General features: G+C 37.2%; 1 long non-coding RNA gene across 1 annotated transcript; it reads right to left on the reverse strand.

Annotated features, from left to right (window-relative positions):
* Positions 1-4969: 4969 nt before the first annotated feature.
* LOC139124643 (uncharacterized) lies at positions 4970-6352 on the reverse strand. Its single transcript, XR_011549997.1, has 3 exons — positions 6126-6352; positions 5681-5778; positions 4970-5226 (listed from the first exon to the last, which is right to left on the reverse strand). It is a non-coding gene; the product is annotated as an uncharacterized lncRNA (long non-coding RNA).
* Between the last annotated feature and the right edge of the window lie 5695 nt (positions 6353-12047).

The following is a 12047-nucleotide window of genomic DNA, read 5'->3' on the forward strand; positions in this document are numbered from 1 at the left end:
AATTTGGCGAAACATGCTGTGTACATTGATCATTATACCAGGTTATAACAGTATTGAAAGTCATTTTGCATTTTCATGTCAGCTAATTCATAATTTGCATAAATAGCTAACAAGCTTTCACGGTTTGGCATATAGAGCTTGAAGGACTTGACCAAAGGTAATTACACATGCTATATTGTGATACAATGACAGTACTCAAAGAAATTAATTATTTTTATTTCAGCTAATTACATATTTGAATACTTAATGACCTTTAGAATTGATCTGTGGTGAAATTCATTGTGTTGATCATAACACTTTAAATGTAGCAAAGCATGTAGCAAAGGTTCAAACTTGCACATAAATGCAATATTAATGAAACACGTGAGCATTTTCAGTTCATATCTGGTTTCATTTTGTCAACATAAGCACAGTTCCTTAACCAGGGCCTGTGACACAAACACCAGCTCAAGTTCACCCACTCTCTCTCGATGTGATATATCTTCGACTATCGCGTATCGTGATTCGATTTCATTATTTCTGCCATGTTTTATATCAGACACACATAACTTTAGTGGCTAAACGTCTGTCATCTTCGCTTGCCAAGGTTTCTTGTCCGGGCAGCCTGCTGCTCTCTGAATAGTGTGAGACGGTAGTCGGACTAACAACCCGTGCGAGCGGACAATAAACGTCTGTGGACTTGTAATATAGTGAATAGCAGGAATAAACATCAGCTTGTGGCATTGGTGGTGAATGTGATATTGAAATTGAAGCAGTTGAAGCAATTTACTTTAATAGTGTGTCTTACGTTTGTGATGATGTGATGAACGCGAAACCAACATTGGCAAGCCAGCTAATAACGTCCGCGTACGCCAAAGCAAATTTCAAGGCCGAGAGAAACTTCCTGTATAGGCACTTCAGAGTGCGAATAAATTTGAAGCCTTGATGTTTAATTTCATGCTGCAAAAAAAGCAAGGTAAGCCAGCTTCAAAAGGCCAAAAAATATTCTCTTTGTTCATAAAACCCTGACCAAACGGTCCTCTTTAGGCAAGCACATCCTCTAAATAGAGAACTACTGTAGCACAAAACTATGTATCTGTTACCACACATCGAGACATTAAAAACCAAGAAAATTCAACAAACGGAAAAGGCTTCTCAAACAAAGGGAGCAAAAGACCAAAATCACAAACATAAAAACTATTATCGGGGACCAAGAACACATGACCAGGGTCAAGGCATGATTTATTCACCGGGTCTGCAACTTGTCACAAAGGTTTGCTCTGACATAGTTCAGCGGTATGTAAATATGGGAGCTGGGAATGTCAGACGACAACTCCAAATAAAGAAAACAGAAGCTCACAGAAAAAAAGTCATGCAAAGAGAGCAAAGAGTTTCAGAAAGAAATGAAGTGATCAATTTGAATGATATCAGAAATTATAGCAGTGAGGGAATGTGTGTAAGTCACTCACAGATCATGGCAAAGGTGATAGAATACCCAAAGCACTTCAATTCAAGGTTCTTCACCAAAGAAGATATAAAGGTTTTAGTTGGCTTGTATGACATCCGTTTCATACAAAGTTATAACAAATTGAAACTGAATGAAATAATTGTGCAAAAAATCAGAATGTGTGACAAAATGCCTAGACCAGAGAGATAATGAATACTTGAAATAGTTTGATCGGATCACAACTTTTGCATTGGAAGTGTTGTTTCCAATATGTGATTCCAGTTGAAAGTAATTTGAATTTCGATTGTCACACATAACAAATTTGCTGCTTTAGCATTTTGCTTCAGACAACTATTACCTAATATATTTGGATTTTTTATGTCCAAGATATTGTTTACTAACTAATGAATCACATGTAGGTTTGGAGATGTACATGTATATTTACATAGCATTCTTGTGAGTACTAGTATCTTTGACTGATGTTTAATATATTCTGTGCCAAATTTACAATGTAAAAGTTGAATGTCTATTTTGTATTCTTGCCAAATATCTAATACATGCCAACAATTATTGGAAAAGGGAAGTGGCTTTGTTTAACTTGTATGCCATATACAAGTCTTTGTTCATATACTGACCTTTGAATGTCATGTTGCATGTACTCAGTGAGGCAGATTGAATCAAAGAATAACCTGTGCAAGACAGTGCTGTTCAATGTAAAATGCATGCATGGGCAAATTTAAAGCTTATGGAACAAAGAATGTTTCACCATATTATTTTCATTTTGTAATATTTTCTCCCCCCCCCCCCACCAAGGTAACACAGGGATGTGGCAATCTTGAATTTCAAGGGCTGCTGGTTTTTGTATGTGTTATTCTATTATACAATTTTACATGGTAACCTCTGCTTTTTATTCATAATTTCAATTGGGAATGGTTTCACCTCTCCTAGAGGAAAGTGGTAACAAAAGCTTGAATTAATTACATTAGAGGCATGTTCTAATTCATGATTTGACACTGTCTGCCTTACTGTATATTTGCACTAGGTCTTATTAAAGCTCATTCTATTTGATCTTTTTTTGAGAGTAACAAACATGAGCATGTATAATTGCAGTCAAATATTCCAATGGCAGTACATGTATGTATTGGTATCTACAGGAATTATGAACTGTAATTACAATGACGTCATATGAAATGATCTATTTAACTCCTAAGTAAAAGGAGCAAGTTTAAGGTTCATATCACAAAATTTATCTTTTATTGTTCATTTTAACAATTGCATACTGTTGCAGATGATGACCATGGTGACTCATCTCATTTGCACTTACAAAGCACTATTATCGGAACATAAAGGTTAAATAATCACACATGCATAATACTGTTGTAAAAATGTTATCAAATACAAAAGCTGTGGCCACAGAATCATTAGTGATGATCGGTAGAAGTAACATTTTTATCAAAGATAGTTGCTCTAATTACAATATCATTTATATTGATAATTGAAAATGATTGCATCAATATTTACATGTCTTGAACACAGTTTCAATGAAATATTCCAGCCTTAGAACCCTTCGATGCACACCAAAACATTTGCTTTTATCTCCAAGTTTACATTTTTTTACATTACATAGTTCTCAACATAATCATCTTTAAACACTATTACTCTGTGCATAATGGAGTTTTTCCTTTGATTGTAGATTGACAAACACTGAGGGACCATGCCTTTTTGCATTTTGCATGTCAGTCAATGTCACTGACTTTTCTCTTCCTGCGCAGGGTTGATGGCTTATAAAAAAGGGAAGCTTGTCAAAAGTGCCGGAGTTGCTTTTCTTGGTGATTGTAGTTTGTCCCAGGCAGATAGCATTAATTCCTGGGCCATATTGGGAGTATCGCGGATTACTATTCTGACCGTTCTTTCCTCTCTATTGACAAAATACATTTTCTACTATGTTGCTCTTGCTGACACAACATCTGTACCAGGATGACCAGAAATGGCAATATCACAAATTTGTTTGAATCCAACAATCATACTGCAGATGTCAAACCTAGCTTTGTCAGACAGCATTTGCTTGTTTCTCTTACTTGCTGGAACATTAACCTGTGAAGCCTCCCATTCCTGAAAGTACTCAAAGCATTGTGCATTTTCTTTAAGTCGTGAGTCACCCAAAGAATAAAATGGCCGGAAATCTTTGAAGTTCTCGGCCAGTTTGCTTGTGGTTTCGAGCATCCTGATGACTGCTTCTAAGTCGAACAATTCACTTGTTGGAGCCCCTTCACTTGTACGATATGTCTTGTGAACCTGAAAGATGTATTTCAAAATGCATGTCTTGTGATTGAAATATTATATAACGTAATCACTCGCTCTACTTTCACACAACCTAGTTTGCAAAAACCAAATGGGATAAACTGTACATTTTGAATTTTAAAAACATACTAGAAACGACACACATATTTGCATAAACCGTTCGTCTATAGGACTATACACCATCGGCTCGACAGTTTGGCAAACAGATATAATTCAGTGTTTTGTCAATGCCAGTACTCTGTAAATGTTATAGGGGTTTCCCTTGGTATATCAATGCAATCAAATTTAAGGAGAGCAGAAATGCTGCTGTGGTTACCAAATCATTTACCAATGTTCAAGGATCTTAGAAAAACTCTGCAATTTATCATGAATTTGTATATATCAGCTTTGAATTACATATGATTAACATTGAACTCATGTATGGCATTGTATTTGTGATTGAAAGTTTCACATCAAGTGACTATCAGATTTAATTTTCATATTGACTTACCTTCATGAGGTGCAGCATGTCCTTGTTGAGGACTTGTTCAGCTAAATGATCTCTCATTCGTAGTGCTGGAGTCAAATCAAAGTGATCAAGTGTAAGTCGCTGGTGGAGTGGCAGGCTATGAGTCTCCTGATCGAATATATAGGCTGCTTTCCAGTAGCTCCATAGTATTCGTCCATCACCATTTTGAAGTGTTCGTGCTGACTTAGCTTGAACACAACTTTTCTCAAGTCCATGGCGTATTTTTTTGAAATTGTGCTGTAAAGGAAGTGTAGTCATAATGGCCTTTAGTAAATTAAATTTTAAAACATTCTTTATGATGATTTGTGGTGTATCCCAAGGAGTCTTTCATTTCACTTGAAGTAAAAATTTCAAGCATAACGTGATCATGAAATAATGTGAAACTAAAAAGGCAGCTCAGTTACTTGATATGTTGAGGAATATAATGATTTATGTGTAGATAAAAAGGGGTTGGAGAATTTATTGCATAATGGCATACTTTATAAGTTGACATTTATAATATTAGAGTCAATCGTATCTTCTCTTTAAAGTTACCTTGAATTTTTTTTATCGCCTAGAACAGATTGATACTAATCTTTGTATGAAATTGTGAACAATGTTCATAATCTTTTGGAATTAAAGTGCCACAAAAAATGACATGAGGGAATTTGATAAAAACAGGGAGAATATACCTACCCATGGGTTCATGTAAAAGACCATAGGTTGAAATATAACTGGACTGGTGGTACGGTCGTGAACTTGTCAACCATGGCATCTTTCCCTTTGAAGTGCATCTTTACAAATGATCTTTTGGCTTGCCCGCCATCCAAACAGCAGTAAGACACATTGAAACTACCTTTGTTCAACCACCTGACTGCATCCCAAAAGAGTACATAGAGTGTCGCAGGGTCCACTTCTCTTGTAGGCCAGTGGGCAAAAGGAAAGCGAAACCCTGTGTTTCCGAAAAACACCATCTGTAACACATGTGTAGCTGTGACAGAACTATCCAATCCTGCTGGAGAAATTTAAAAAGGTTCTAAAAAACTCACTAATCCATTCCTGTTCAAAGATGAAAACAGTGAAAACTGAGGTGTTTATCTTGCTTTGTCCTTATGCCTTCATGCCTATGAGTTACGCATTGAATTGGTCTTCATCCCTGATGATATAAGACTAAGTTAGGAACATAGTTACAAAAGTCCATTTTTGTTTAAAATTCACAATATATAGTGCTTAAATTGAGCATTTCCTTCACTGCATATTGTTTAGTGTAAGTAGATAGATTTTAGGAAATAAACATTTTGTGAACTCTCCCATGCAACGGTTTATCAAACAGAGGCCTGCCATTCATTTTCATACCATGACACCAACTTATTCAAGTTGTATTTATAAGAGACACTCACATCGACGATACACTTGTTAAGACAAGTGGTCTTGATAGAATATTGAATTTTTATTCTTGTATTTACCTTTGATCACTCTTCTGTATGTCATTATGGATGGCACCAAGGGAAACAAGACCAATTATTTGCGCTTCACCATCCACAAATTTCAACTGCAAGTCTTCCTGTAGTAAGTCAATACAGAAAGCATGACACTGAATAACAAGAATGATATTCCATTGACATAATTGACACAACCTTCATTGAGGATTTACAAGGCTTATCAGGGGTACTGCTGCAATGTAATGTACTTCAACAGGTTGTCAGTATTCATGTCAGGCTGAGACAAGTGAGGTCATAAGCATCTTTTTGTGGATGTTCCAATACCATCATGTGTCCATTGGCCATAGAAACTAAGGTCTAATAATGATTGCAAATAAGGTAATGGCTCCCTATTTTTGAACATTTGTTTATTTCATAAATCTGATATATTAAATGTACTTATGTTCAATGAAAATGCACAATTACTAACCTGAATAGCCATCTCATCCAATATAATGCCACCAGACCAACCTTCTTTTGGCAGTTTTACTTTGTTTTACCATCCACACACGAAAGTCGTCTTGTAGCCCTGGTCCATGGTCATTGCAGGTTTTATTTAGACTCAGCAGACGTCTAGATGGCAAGATAACCATTACACTCGTTTGAAGTTCCTCATATGCCTTTTGACTGCGCATCCAAACTGATAGACATGTTCTTATGACTCTGGTGGATCGTGTGGTTGAGAGAGAGAGAGAGAGAGAGAGAGAGAGAGAGAGAGAGAGAGAGAGAGAGAGAGAGAGAGAGAGAGAGATTTACAAATTTACTGTAATGTTTTAAGTACAAAAATATTGCTTTTCTGTTTTTTTAACTATAGAACAAGCAATACACAAAATAAATACTTCTAAATGCGCTTTATAATTCATTTTCATTGGGCAACATTAAATTGTCTATGGTCCTGTTTAGTTGCGATCAATAGACGGACTTTGTATGACTAACACTTACTCAAATGGATGCCATCTTCTCCCACACTGGCCTGCACAACCAAGAGCCTGCCTCTGTTCTTCCCAGAGTAAATGCATGTCTGGGAAACTCTTCTGCTCTGTACTTCCTTCGGCAACTTAAACATTGCATGGATATCTTCATGGTCCTTTTGTTGAAACTGCATCACCTCTGTTCTGAATCTTTCTTTTAGTCTTTGTTCTCTCCTGATCGCTTTGGACTTTTCTTTTTTTTCCACAGACAGTTTATGTTTAAGTTCATTCTCAGTCATAGCAGTCTCCTTCTTAAATTTGGATGCCTTGGTGAAACTCTGACTGCATTTTTTGAAGATTCCTTTTCTGCACGCTTTCTTTATTGATGAGCATGATTTGCAAGTGAACTCGTTCTTGCCGAAAGACAATACCATTTGACAGTCCACAGATCTGTGTACAAACACAGACGTAACTGTACCGTTCACAAGTTTTGAATATTCTACAGTTTTTCCCTTGGTTTGCCCGCTGACTGCCTTGCTTTCCTTTAGTTCTTGCACTTCAAAACCTGAGCAAAGCTTGCTTTTTGCACTGATCACGAACAGTGTGTACACGTCTTCAATATCTTCTAAATATCTCGGTACACCTATTGCCTCATCAGGGACTTGACGATTACATATGAATAACTTCCATGACAAGTCCTCGTAAATTCTCAATTCTCGAAATATTCTGCTGTTGTTTTCCTCTTCTACGAGAATCCAGTCTCGACTTCTTTTAGGCTGCGTTCACAAAAAACGGTTAGGGGGGCTGGAGGAATTCAGGGGGGGACGTGAAAATTTTTGGGGTAGTGGAGGGGGGGGACTTGAACATTTTTGGGTCCCTTTTGAGTTTTACATTTTCCAATTCCAAGTTTTTGTAGGTAATTTAATGAATAATGAAGACCATTTTTATGTCATCAAAATGTGTAATGTTAGTAATAATTAACAAAATCTAGAACCATTTTGTCACATTTCATGACTTTTATCTCGAAAAAATCTTAACGTGTTATTTGTCGTAAAAAACAAACTTGAGCCTCGTAACAGGGCAGAAGCTGCAACTATTAATGATTTCTGCAGTATTTCTATGCAATATAACAACTACAGTTTCTTGCTATCTCCCTACAGCATGCTCAAACACACAATATTTAGTTTGTCGACAAAGTCTGTATATATAAATATAAATATGTATTTGGTGATAACTTAATTGGAGTCCAGACTGACAGTCAGTTGTCAGTGATACAAATGCATGGTACACATACATAGGCTGTGACAGCAAGCTGAATGCTAAAGAATTCAACATGCTGTAGGGAGTAGGACAAGAACGCAATTGTAAAACTGAACAAAAATATTGCCAAAATTATCAAAGTTAATACAGCTACTGCCTACGGGTAGTGTCACTACCAGATACTACCATGCTACTGCAGTGTCACTGTCACTACATACTTGGACAGAGACAGCTCTGACTCTGATGTCCATGGTAGTTGAGAAGAGTTTTGGTCAAATGACACTCATGACAGTGAAACTCACTTGTACACAAGATCAGGCCAGAGAGCAACACAAGGAAGAAAACATAGAAATGTTTGAATTCTGGCATATGAGAATAATCAAATATTAAAGAAAAAGGATGGGTCACCATGCTTGATTTTCTAAATTTTCACGCTCTTATTATAAAATGATACAGAAGTAAAACTTTGAATATTAAAGACTAAAAGAAAAAATATGTGACCAAATGGAATTATTTATTTTTTAACCACTTTGCAATTATCACACCCAAAATTTCAGAGATTAAAACATTTATTTGATGGAATATTTTAACCTTCCGGTATTGTCAATTTTGAGTAGCATCTAATTCATACAGGTCTTGTAGTTTTGAAACAATTTTTGGTAGGTCACTGTGCAATACGGCAATTAGCCAGAATTCACAATTTTCCTACTCTCTCATGATTGCATTTTGTGTGCTCTTCAACAGGAGCAATTGACCTGGCCAGAGTTGGATTAATTCAAGTTGGCTTTTAGACCAATAAATCTAAAAAATTAACTGATGCATTTAAAGAACTTGCCTTGGGAATATGACTATACAAAGTGCTAATACAGGTAGTGTTGAACACCTGTGAGCAGAACGGCGCAATACATGTTTATTTTTTCTGCGCTCACATCCTTTACAAATATGCGGGCCTGTGATAGTTGGGGGGGGACTTGAAAAAATTTGACCATATAGAGGGGGGCATTTGAAAATTTTTTAGGGTACTTAGGGGGGATCTGAAAAAAAATAAGATTTCAATCGAGATTCCTCCAGCCCCCCCCCCCTAATCGTTATTTGTGAACGCAGCCTTATCAGCATCGACTGAGGAATGCATGTTACTGACATTCGCCTCGCATTTCCCGTCACGAAGCGTCCAACCATGCTTCGGTACGAAATTCAGTAAATCCGACCAAACTAACTTATTCGGAAAACTTTCAAAAAAATGTGGCGTACCTCTCACCAAATTGACATAAACGTAGCTGTTAATATTGTTGTTAGGGTAAAATGTCGCTAAACATGCATTTATACACTCTCCAGGCAGATTTCTTATCGCGCATTACCCACAATTCCTAGTGTGTTCGATTTGGCGATAAGTGACTCTGCCACAGGTGTCCTGTTTACGTGGTAAATCACCACATACCGATCCGCAAACCGGAAGTCAGCTCGAAAACCGACACTGAGGCGAACTCGCTGAAAATACAAAGTCCATCCTCCATGCAAAAATGTTCATCGGTTTGAAAACTAATTACTATAAGTTTATAGCAAAACACGAACTGGAAAAATATAATTACCATTGGAACTACTTTTAAATAGTGTAATTATTCGGGAAGAAACAAGGCTTTGACCTGTTCTGACCTTGGGCACATCCCCTCTGAAATCGTCTGCTAATGATGTATTTTCTTGAACTGTGACCTCTCCTGCACTCGAAGTTATTTACCAAGGCCGTATATACGAACACTCAAGAAAGAACAATAAATAAAGACTGAAAAGAGAAAATGGCGTTTATATTTGAATTTGTAGATAACTGTGCGCGTGCTGGAACGAATTCGAACTGCCACGTGGCATTACCATACTGAGCTACAGTGCGCGACAGGTAAAAAAGTAGTTCATTGACGTTCCAATGACCTCGGGGTCACATGAATATTAATCTGCCTGTGCCAGAGATACTTATTAGCGTACGCGCGATAACAACTCTGGTTCCGAGAGTGGCATTTATAGTTACGTGCAAAACCCTGTAGTCTAAGTTGCGCAACCACAACTCTCGTTCATGCATATTTTTTGGTTTTTGTTAAATCAAAAGAATAAGTAGATAAATGTATAATATGTTTTGTACTTGCTATATCAATAATGACTAATAAAACCTCCGGACCATCCCTGGGGATGATCCCGTATAACAACATAAACACAGCAGGCGCGAGTCAACAGTGCTGTCGACTCTTCGACTTCGTGATCACGCCCGTGCCAAATGTCAAAGGTCACATAGTTTGTTGACACACCGTGCACCCTATTTTTAAAGGCTAAAATTGTAAACAAAATAAAAATTATGGAAAAAGGATACCATCTCTTCCCGTTGACCGTGATTTTTCCCTCGCGCACTGACGGGAACTGCTAGCGAACTGTCCTGCCGACGACTTCCGGTGAAGGTACCGTGCGGTCAATGACCAATCTACAGGCTGAGTAATCTTGTCGCGTATTACCCACAATTCCTGATGTGTTCGATTCGGCGTCCGCAAGATAAGGGACTGGTCAGTTTCTTCGGCCTGGAGGGGGCCGGTGGATTCATGGGGGGGGGGTCACCCTGTTTTTGACTTTGGTGATAGGGGGGTCACCCTGTTTTTGAAATGCCAAATAGGGGGGGTTAGTGTGTTTTTGAATTTCGACACTGGCTCATCATTGCCTAAAATGCATCGTGTCAGCCACAAATTTCATCATTCAGTTGCATTTTTTTGCATAATAATCAGACATATTTTCAGCACGCCCAACTTTAACATATCATGCATACATATATCAGAGATATCTGTATGTTCAATATTTTTCAGCGTGCTCTTCGAGAACATTACTTTAATATATCAGACATTTTTCAGCATGCCCTTCCTGAGCATGACCTTAATATACAAGACATATATATCAGGGATATCAGGATGTTTCATATTTTTCTCCGCGCCCTTCGGGCGCCATACTTTAACAAATCAGAGATATATGCCAGAGATATCTTGATGTTTGCTAAGTGAAAGTGTACCGTTATGAAATCTGCATTTCATATGAAAAGCATTACAAATTCCTGATACTTTTCTGTCTCTATGATAATTCAGTATGAGAAAGCAACATGCACAAATATTTCACAATATGTATTTGATACAGTGACTTATTTTAGAGATGGAAAATTGACAAGATATCATTCGTTGTCATTAATGCAACTGTTTTCCTTTGTGTCTCTGGTTTCTGTAGAATGATGCTTTTTATGACCAAAATAACAGTTTAAAAGGCAGTTTTGTCATTATTAGCTGTGCTTTAATGGCTTCAATGTTACAAGAAAAAGTCATCTCAGACACTGCACACATCAGATTTGGCTAAAATGCCTCTCTTTGGCTCCTGTGGAAATTTAATTGGATGGCTGGCAAGTCTTAACACCCATCAAAATTTTTGATTTACTGCTTTTTCTTCTTTGATATTAATGATTGACATCCGTTTCTGTTCAGGACATCTGGTTAAGCATAGAAAATGTGAAATACATTCACAGCTCATTCAAAATGTACTGTACTCAAACTTGAAGATTGACACTTTGTGTTCAGCTATATAGAATAATGTGATGAAAAGTAGGGAGACTAGTTGCAGCTGTTTTTCAAACCAAAGGATATTTATTTATTCCTATGGAAATGACAAAAGAAATTTGCATGCTAGGTTTTCTCAGAGAATGACCCTTCAGTTCGTCATAACTTTCTGCCTAAAAGTACCGCATTTGTAGTACCTACAGAATGGGACTTTCATGGTTGTTTTAGGATTATTTGGAAACTTTCACTGAAATATCTAAACGTACGTTTTTTGGTTATTATTTAACAATTATTCTGATGCTGCACATTATACTTACATGCGGAAATGAAAAAGCTACAAGAAAAGCAACCCTCAAGGCTACAAATCAAAGAGAACAATGGGTAATGTATTGTACTATGGAAGAGAAAGACCTTGCAGTCGACACTGAAAAGAACAGTAGATAGATCACTTATTATATCATACCACTATTTTGATGACGCAAATACAGTGGTCTGATTGGTCGAGACGCGAAAAGAACCGTGGTTTATTGGCGATATACCACGGCTGACATACGCGCGAGCTCTCGGCTTGAGCAAAAATCCATTTTTGACATTCCACGCCAGAATTTAAAA

The sequence above is a fragment of the Ptychodera flava genome (assembly GCF_041260155.1).
Source record: "Ptychodera flava strain L36383 chromosome 23 unlocalized genomic scaffold, AS_Pfla_20210202 Scaffold_24__1_contigs__length_23054250_pilon, whole genome shotgun sequence".
In the NCBI taxonomy this organism is placed as follows: Eukaryota; Metazoa; Hemichordata; class Enteropneusta; family Ptychoderidae; genus Ptychodera; species Ptychodera flava.